General features: G+C 42.9%; 1 pseudogene; it reads right to left on the minus strand.

Annotated features, from left to right (window-relative positions):
- Positions 1–8,726, minus strand: part of LOC109388920 (tissue alpha-L-fucosidase pseudogene) — a 44,346-nt pseudogene extending 35,620 nt beyond the window's left edge.
- Between the last annotated feature and the right edge of the window lie 983 nt (positions 8,727–9,709).

Genomic DNA, 9,709 nt, shown 5'->3' on the forward strand with positions numbered 1-9,709 from the left:
TGGTAGTGGAGGAGGGGGGGCAACACTTAAGTTAAAACATGAGGGAGGCAAAGGAGATGGCTGAGCAAACAACAGGGGGAAGAAAGTTCCTGGATGGTGCATAAGCCTTGAAATGGGCAGAAGCTTGACAGGTGGAGGAGCTGAAAGGAAAACAGTGAAATGGAGCTTGGTGAACCCGACAGAGAGCACCGAGGAAGGAGGCAGTGGTTAGAGATAGGCCCTGACCAAGTCATGTAAGGCCATGTAGGCCAAGGTAATTCCTAAGAGCAACAGAAATTCCTGGGCAGTGCTTTAGCAGGAGAGTGACACGATCTGATTTACATTTTACAAATTTATAAATCTCTATCTATAGCGCAGAGAATGGATGAGAAGGCAGATGTTTAAGTGAGAAGAGATGGTGGCCTGACTAGGGTGGGAAAGTGAAGAGGCTGAAAAATGGATGGATTCAATTTGGAAGTGGCCTAGACTAGTCTTGTTGGCAGATTGCATTGAAAGGGTGAGGAAAAGGGTGAAATTCAAGATGACTTTTAGCTTCTTCACTTGAGCAGCTGAGTAAAGGAAAGTGCCTTTTACTGAAACAGAAAAGACCAGGTGAGGGAGGGCATAAGTTGGAAGTGAAAAGTAAATGTTCCATTCGGACAAGTTTAATTTGCAGGTATATGATTTTGAAATTCTGAGGAAAGGTTTTGGGCTAGAGATAAAAATTTGGGAGTTGTCAGCATATAAAAGTGCTGAATAGGAGATGGAATGAGATTATCTAAGGAGAGAGTTTGGAGATGAACAAGAAGGGGAACCAGAATCAAAGTCTGAGAAGCATCAACATTTGAGCTGAGGATAATGAATGAGGAGCTCACACTATGGCCATTAAAGGAAGAGGAAAAGCAGTAGAGTGTTATGGAAATCTAAAAAGAAAGCAGTTCAAGAAGGATGAAGGAGGTGGCTTTGTGGAATGCTGCCAGGATCCTTGGAGAGCAGGGCTGAAGGGATTGAGCAAGAACATGCCTGGAATTCCAGGTCCTAGTAACAGTTTCTCAAAAGGCCTCTGCTCCTCCTTGTGGCCTGTGCACTAGAAGTTCAGGGATTTACTATTCAAAAAAATTTGTCAGCCACCACCAGCAGCACCACCACCACCACCATCTGGGGATGACCAGCTTTGAGGCAAACACTGATAGAGACCATCATGGAAGACCAGGAACTCAGCACCTCACCCCTGCATCACTGCACCAGCTCCTTGCTAGCTGCCATAGTTCCAGACTTCGTAGCTCTGGTATTATACACTAGTTCAAGATTGTTTCTTGCCATACTGCTCACAATTGGCATCACATGTTTCAGGAAAAATTTATTGTACTCTATTAACATTTAAAATGTTCATGCACTCTGTCTGGCCTGGCATTTTTCTTCTATGCATCTCACAAGAGCAAAGATAAATGTTCAAGAATTTTGAACATTTTGCAGCATTGTTTGTAATAGTAAAAAATCAGAACAACTTAAATGCCCACTCATAGGGAAGTGGTAAATAGTAAAATATGATATATCAATACAGTTGAATGTTATATAGACATTGGTGGGGGGCGGGGGGATGTAGTCTTTCTAGATGTGCTGACATGGAAAGGCAGCCATGAGATATTGTGTGGCTGCCTGCCAGCATTCACTCACCCCTCCTTGCATTCTAACAGAACCGCAGTCTTTGCTCTGGTCTCCACCCACCTCCTCAAGGCAGCCCATGTGACTTGTGTGCCATGTGGCTGTAGCCAATCTATGAATTCCTCTAGAAATTGTAAATGTAAAGATTCTCTCCAAATCTCTTCTTACCTCTGTAGCCAAAGAGATTTTTAAAAACCTATCCACTTTGCCTTCTTTTTCTTTCCCTTGGATTCAACACCAAAATCCTGTACAAAGGTCTATGAGGCCCTGCTTGATCTGACCACTGACTGACCACCCCTCTAGCATCATCACTCTCCCGCTTGTTCTCTGAGCTCCAGCCACACTAGCCTTTTTCTGTTCTTAAATCACAATGTTTCTTCCCTCCACAAGACATGAATACGATGTTTTCTCTGCCATCATCCTTCAGATAGCTCAAGTGTCACCTTCTCAGGGGAGCCTTCCTGACCATTCAAGTTAGGTTAGATCCATACATGTTTAAGCTCAAAAGGATTGTGTGCCTTTCCGTCTAGCCTTTCTTATGATGTCTAGTCATTCATTTACTGTGTGATTATTTGATAAAAGCTATCTCCCTCACTCAACCCCAAAACACTGGGGAGAAGGATTGTGTCTGCCTTGCCCAAAATTGTATCAGTAGCACCTCACATAGTACCTGGGGCATAGTCGGTGCTCCATAAATATTTATCAAATGAATGGACCTGGAACTGTCTTACACATAGTAGGAGCACCACTGATAATCATTGAGTGAAATTGAGTAAGAGATGGGGGTTTTAATTTGTTCTGTTAATTTTGATGAAATCAACATCTGTGACCTTAAGATTTAAGTATAATACAGTCCTCCTTCTTCCAGCTAATCCATCAATAAATCTCATGAACTCACCTCCAAAACACATCCCAAGTCTTCCCCCCTCTCTTCATCTCTACCATCACCATCCCCCTGGTCCAACCCACCATCAATTCTTACCTAGACAATTGCAATAGCCTCCCAGCTGGGTCCTACCACCAGCTGCATCTGTCTATAGTCATTTCCCATGAGGCAGAGAAGTCAACCTTTTAAACAAATCAGATCATGTCAAACCCCTACTTAAAAACCTCCCATGACTTCCCAACACACCTAGAAACATACAGGAGATACAGTTTAAATTCCTTTTCCTGACTTTTTCTGGCTTCTGAGAACCTCTGTAACAGAATATCATAACCTTGTCCGAAACCATCTCTACTCTCCACACCCTGGCCTGTCTTCTTTTCTTCACACACACACCAGTCTTTTCTATCTCAGAGTCTTCACTGACTCACATCTTTATTGACAATGCCCTTCCTACACAGCCATCCCTGACCACCCAATTAAAAATAAGCATCCAGTCTGTCCCATCACTGTGTTTTAATCTACATGGCACTTATCTCTACCTGGCATTTTTCTTATTTCTTCACCTGTCTTGTTTACTGCTGTATTTCCCATACCTGAAACAGTGTCAGGCCCCTAAGAGATGGTTAATAAATTTCTGTTGAATGAATGAATATCTTCTTTAATGCATTACAAGTTGACTTCCAGACCCATTACTTCACTGCTAATTCTAAGCTTGAACTTTCCCCTGCCCCTATCTCTGCTGCATACTGGATATTTCCTACTCTTTCTAGCATTTGCTTCCTTTCCTCCTGCGATACCTCTCTCCCACTGCCCACCTGACTGCTCTTTCTCTCTCCTTTCACCGGCTTCTCCCATTCTCACACTTACAACATCCTCCATGGTTTAACTTTTTATTCTTCTCCCTCTCTTAGAAACACCTTACCCCTAACCCAGGAGCTGAGTTATGGTTCATGCTTGTTTTCTCTTTGGCCTAGATGGCTGGGCTGTCATCACAGTCTCTGAGTCTTCTCTGTAACATTTCTTCTCTGTAGCTTTTCCCATTCCCATTCCAGGTCCTCTATGGTTTTATCTACAATAACACAAACTCTTCCTACTTTGCAAATGTTTCTTTCAGTTCCCAAAACTCAGAATCACAAGAGAGTGGAATTGGAAGTACGCCTTGAAATAGCCTAACTTCGTCTTTTGAGATGAGAAAACTGAATCCCAAAGACAATCCCAAGGTTTGCTCAATGTCTGAGTTAAGCGTTCACTTTAAAGAGCTTCCCAACCTCTCCTTCTACACGGTCTTCCCAAATGCTCTCCCCAACTTGGCTTTCTTTCCTACATAGCTTTATGTTGCTCTCCCTTAAGATGGAAATGATCGCAACATCCTCCTACTCAGAGGCTTCTAATGCTTCAGTTAAACTGAGAAGTCCACTCCCTGCTCCCAGATAGACTGCTCCCAGAGTTAAGCTCAAACTCCTCTGCTTCTTGGTATCTGGCATTCAAGTTTTCCAAGCTGATACCTTTTCTGTTAGCCTCAGAGAACAGAAAAGATGTTCAACAGAAGCAAGATTTTGGAAGGCAATTTCACATCAATATGAAGACATTTTCTAATTATTAAGATTGTTCTCCAATGGCATGGGCTTTCTCAGGAGATGGTGATCCTCCTGTGAGCCTCAGTGTTCAAAAACAGGCTGGACATACAATAGACACTGAGAAGTCTCCTATCATGGAGATGGGCAGGGGAACTGCTGGGATAGTCTCAGATTCCCTGCAACTCTCAGTTCCAACACCCAGCATTTACCCCGTGATGACCTACTCCAGGGTTCCTTTTCATACACCCACTCCAAATGAACTAAACTTTTAGCTATTCTCCATATGGCCCCACACTTTCCAATTCTTCTCTGCCTTTGTTATGCTGTTCTTGTTTCCTGGTCTGTCTCTTCCAACCATCTTCATGAAACTAATTAAAAGATCACCTATTCTCTGACGCCATTGCAGATACCTCCAACTAAGTCTCCCTCTCTCCCTCTCCCTCTCCCTGTCCCTGTCCCTCCCTCCCTCAGCATAGAATCATATTATTTTCTCTGGGATAGATTGGAAGGAACATTGATGGGCATTTGGTCCAAACACCTATGATTTTATTCCCTGCTGCCTCTCGTCCAGGGAGTCCTGCATGCCACCCTTTTGCATCCATTGCGTTTTTCTTTCTGTTAGGGAGCCTCCGGTATCCCTGCCTCAAATGCATTCCCCTCAGCCCTGCATTTCAAGGTCTCCATTAGTGGCGCCCACACCTGACTTCTCAGCAGAGGAGCTGGCCTGCTTTGATTAGATAAGCTCCATTTGCATCTCCACCCATATTTGCTGGTATTTCTCCTCTCTATTCTCAGGCCGTGCTCTCAACCTGAAACCTTTTTCCCTTTCTTGTCTGCTGAGAAATGGTTCGCATGCCCCTCCAGCAAGACTTCCTTAACTAAGAGGGCTGCTCTTTTTATTTTAAATTTCTTGATTGCTTGGCCTCAGAAATCAGATGTCTGGCTCTGTATTGATAGTGAATTGTTTTCTAGATGTTTTGAGTGCTGACGTCTTCTCTCCCTATTGGCATGAACCCCCTTATATGTCTTTTGCCCACTCCCACCCACTCAGTGTATCGGAGTACACAGGACATAATAAACACTTGTTGATGTTCGTTAAACAGGTTATATCTTATCAGCAGCCATATTATACTAAACAATAGCTCAAGCTGCATTTTGCACTGAGACGCAAAATCAGATAGAGAATTTAAAAAAGAAAAGAAAAGATGTATTGGGAAGGGAAGACCAAGAGGAGGAATTGAATATTAGCAGGGAAACAAAGAGGTAACAAACCCTTAAACGTTTCCTAAAAGATTGCTTTAATTGAGCAGAAAGACACGGACATCAGAGATGCACTCATTTAACACCAGGAAGATGAATTAGAAAAGCCGCCCCAAATCCTTTTTTCCCTGAGTGATGTATTATGCGATGAAAAGCTTGTGATATGTTGCGGTTGTACCTTTGACGTATGATTTAACCCATTGGTGCAGTGTCTGGGTTCCTTGGTTTGCCTCTGTCTGACTTTGGCTGTTAGAAAGGAGATGCTGAAATGAGAGCAGAAACGGAGACTTATAAGGGTTTGGTGTGGAGGGTGAAGCCTTTTTGCAGATTTATGCTGAGAATTTACCGTAGCTTAATAAGGATGGCAAAACTGAACAATACAATATGAAACTTATTCCTTAGAGACAGATCACTCTGCAGTCTGGCTCCAAGTGGTCTTGCACTTAAGCTTCCAGGCCAAATGATGGCAGACAAATCTATTGCTAGAAATCGGAGAGGTGGCATTTCACTCTTCTGAATGTTCCCAGAAAGGTAACTTTCACTGCAGGAAAATCTTTAGTACAAAGCAGAAGTAAGCCATGGTGTGGACCCTCACCCTGGCCCATCAGAGGGCTCTGCAAAGGAGACTGCTAAACGTTCTGATACACACTCATTGAATTCAGATCTGCAGTAGAGAAACAGGGTCCCCTCTCCATGCCATTCGTGGGCTGTTAACCCACAGGGTCTATGGGCATGATCTTTAAAAGCAATTCGCTTTGCTGAGGAAGCTACCAGCTTGCGCCTTACTATCATTCATATAAAGTTTTTTTTTTAATTTTTCACAGAACACATGGTTTCTTCACTTCAGTGCTATGCTGCTAGCTCATTAAAATAAATAAATAAATAAATAAATAATAAGCAAACAGATGGGTGGATAGCTAGATAGATAGATAAATTAAAAGTGTATTATGACCTCTAAATGTTTTTCTTCGGTGCTTGACTAGAGCCAGCCCAGCAACGCTCATATTTGGCAAGTTTAATGACTTTCCTCTACTATCTCTCTTTTCCATCGTTTAGATCACTCTTGAAACATTTAAGCAAGAGCGGGCTCAGCCCAATACTCATAAACCTTGCCCTTCCCCCGCCTTCTGGGTCATGCTGACCTATCTTGGGTTAACCACGCTGGCTTTCTCCTGCCAGCTGTCTGAACACCCATGAATGGTGGTGTGGTCTGTACAGCTCTTTCTCCAGGTTTATGATGCCTGCAGCATGTGGGGGAGCATCAGAAACCAGAGTACATTAGAAACAAAGCATAGAATCAGTTTTCCTTGTTACCCGTCAGGCCCACCCCACAGTCCTACATCCAGACTAGCTGTTACAGAGTTTCTGACCGCGACTCCATTCTCAAACATATTTTGTTGTTGCTTTGCTGAGCTTAGAACAAATGCCTCCTTTCATTTGCTAGGCCTTTGAATTCCATCTGTGGCAATTAGTCTCTTTTATGTCCACTTCTGGAATAACCTCACCACATACTCCCTACCTCGATTTCATTCTTACACGATTCCAAACTCCTTCTCCTTGCCTCCTTGCCCCAGGCTAGTCCTAGAAGGAACACAGAACAGATTTTAAGCACTAGGCTATTTCTTTTCCATGGGCTCTTTTCCCAGCCATTTAGTGAATTCATAGCCTGCCTTCCCCTCCAGGGTTGTTCCTGTATAGGAATGTGTGTGGATTAAACAATAACACGCCTTAGCAGCAGGCCTGGGGAGGTGTGGTGGGATGCAGTGTGCCTGGCTTTTAGGCTTTCCCACAAATCTGAGAGCTGAATCTAGACAGTGCTGTTATTCTTCAACAGCTGTCTTTGAGGGGAAAAAGATGGAGAGACAGCAGATGTTCCGGGGCCACCTCACAGAGCTGATCCCTTTGAGTCAGGTGTGGAGCCAGACAGACCCACAGCAGAGCAGGCGGACATGACACAGCAACACAATCTAAAACTTCCACCTCCCAAACTGACAAATTTGTAGTTTCTTTTTAAAAAAAACAAAACAAAAAAAACCCAAAAAAAACATTTGCTTTGAAGTGGGTGTTCCAACAGCACGTGAAACTCTACATCTCCAAACAGGAATCTAACTTTTGTCTAAACTTAGGTGCTCCATTGAGGGAAGAGAGAAGATAACAGATTCTGGGTTACAATATTCTACTGATCTCGCATGAAGTCCTCAAGAACACTCTAGGGTCTCGATCCATTTAGGATTGAAATGACAAGCCGCAAACTCTAAAAGATTTAACTGAGGGAAAAGCAAGTTAGCTTATGTAAAAACCTTTGTTATTAACACTAATAACAATTAATTACAAGCATTTATTCTGATTTATGGACACCTGCTTAGCATCAACAACACAGACCCACCCCTCCAATTATTTAGTGACACAACGGCACATTCATTTTGCTCGGAGGAGTCAAGGCTTTTCTAATTTCCTGTGTAGCCACCTTCAGCCCTGTGTATATCTTCCTATTTTAAATTACCACCAGGCCTCAAACATATTTGTCTGGTTTTGAAAGCAGCAGGAGGTGCTTTTTGAAGTTTCTAAAATGCTTACACATGCATACATGCACATGTGTGCACACATACACGCAGAGGTCACCCGATCCATGAGAAGATCCCTTTTGTGCATAAGTTTTCCAAGGATTTAATATCACTCAGATATGCAAAACTTCTGGGGTTTTTTCACCCTTATTTTAATGATCTATCACAATTAGATGTGTTTCTTATTTATAACACGATTTTTGCAACAACAAAGAAATCTGGGATAAGTGATGACCAAAATGACTTTAGAAGTCAGCATAGGACATTATTTTCTGCTATTAGTCTTTACCAACGTCAAGTGCAAAATTTAAATTAACAAGCACTTCCCTTATTGGAATGACTTCAGCACTTCTGCTGCCTTCCATTGATTTCTATTTACTTTGGCAGCCACAGGCTAGAAGAACATATTTCTATGTGCCTGAAGAAGCAACCTAAGACTTCACTAGGGTATGTAGATGCGAATGTCAGGATGAAATGTTGCTGTGAGGTTATTCTAAGAATTAACATAATACAGGAGGAACACTATTTATGTAGTGTTCCTGCAGGCCTTAACTTCCCGTTAGTGTTGTGTTAAAGCAGTCTCCTGGCTATATTTCTCATATTAACAACTGGTCTATAGTGCTTTAACCTAGCAGTAAATATGATGTCAAAGCCATTTTAAAACTAAACAGCCTACCTGCAAACATGTCACATATGCCAGATATTCCCAACCAGAGGTAACCTTGACCCCACATTAGCTCGTGGGGAAGAAGTTGATGCTGCCGCTGTCACTAAATTACCGTTGGGGATGGGCATGCATACGGGATTATTCTTCATTAGAAATACCAATACTCGATGTTTCTGTGTCCAAGTTGGCTTCAGAAAGATAAAAATCCACACAAGGGCCAAAATAAGCTTTGGATTCATTGTCCAGTTATTTTGTTTTTTATAATTCTTTTAAGCTGTTTGCTGTAGGTTTCTTACAGTTGAAAAACCAGGGAATAAAAGCAGTCAGAAGATACCCCTCTCTTTTTTTCTCCTCTGCACCTTCTCACCAGCCATACAAGTCCAATCATACGATGCCATATTCATCTACCGAGTTACCACATTTTTCTTGAACCTTGTCTTCTATATCCTGGCATAGCAAACATTTGCCAACAGTCAGTGGCTCCACTGGCTTTGTCAATAATGTAGAAATAAAGTTCAGCTAAATTTTTAAAACCTGAGATCGACCCCAGAGGAGTACAGAAGACATTTCTCACTCTGCTTTCAAATTAAAAAATGACGTTGTTGATCTAATGTCAACTCCAACCCCTCCTTCTGGAATGGGAGGTGGTGCCAGGAAGTGGCCTTGCACGGGGAAAAGGGACCCCCCCAGGACACATCAGAAGCTAGGCTGAAAGCTGGATGGGAGGGGGTGTATGTAGACAGGCAGTAGGCGGCTCATGCAGCCGTAATTCAACCAGAGCACCCGAAAACTCCCTGTGCCGTGAAGAGAGGCAGGCATCGGATCCATTAATGACCCAGATAGTGGGGACCTGTTTTGTGTCTTATTGTGGTTACGGGGAGACCAGGTGGGTGAGTCCAAGCAACTGTTGGGTCACATGCATACTGGTCATGGACAAGCTGCCCCTTCAGATCTCACCCACACAGGTACCCGCCACCCCCCAACCTGGGTCAAATCCATTTCTATGAGGCACTGACTACAGATACCACTTCTCAAGAATTCTGAGTTACTTTTCAGTGATGCTATGTACTTACTCTTCACCTCTTTGAAACACTGGCTAATAACGCTCATA

This window comes from Hipposideros armiger, unplaced genomic scaffold, assembly GCF_001890085.2.
Source record: "Hipposideros armiger isolate ML-2016 unplaced genomic scaffold, ASM189008v1 scaffold_212, whole genome shotgun sequence".
In the NCBI taxonomy this organism is placed as follows: domain Eukaryota; kingdom Metazoa; phylum Chordata; class Mammalia; order Chiroptera; family Hipposideridae; genus Hipposideros; species Hipposideros armiger.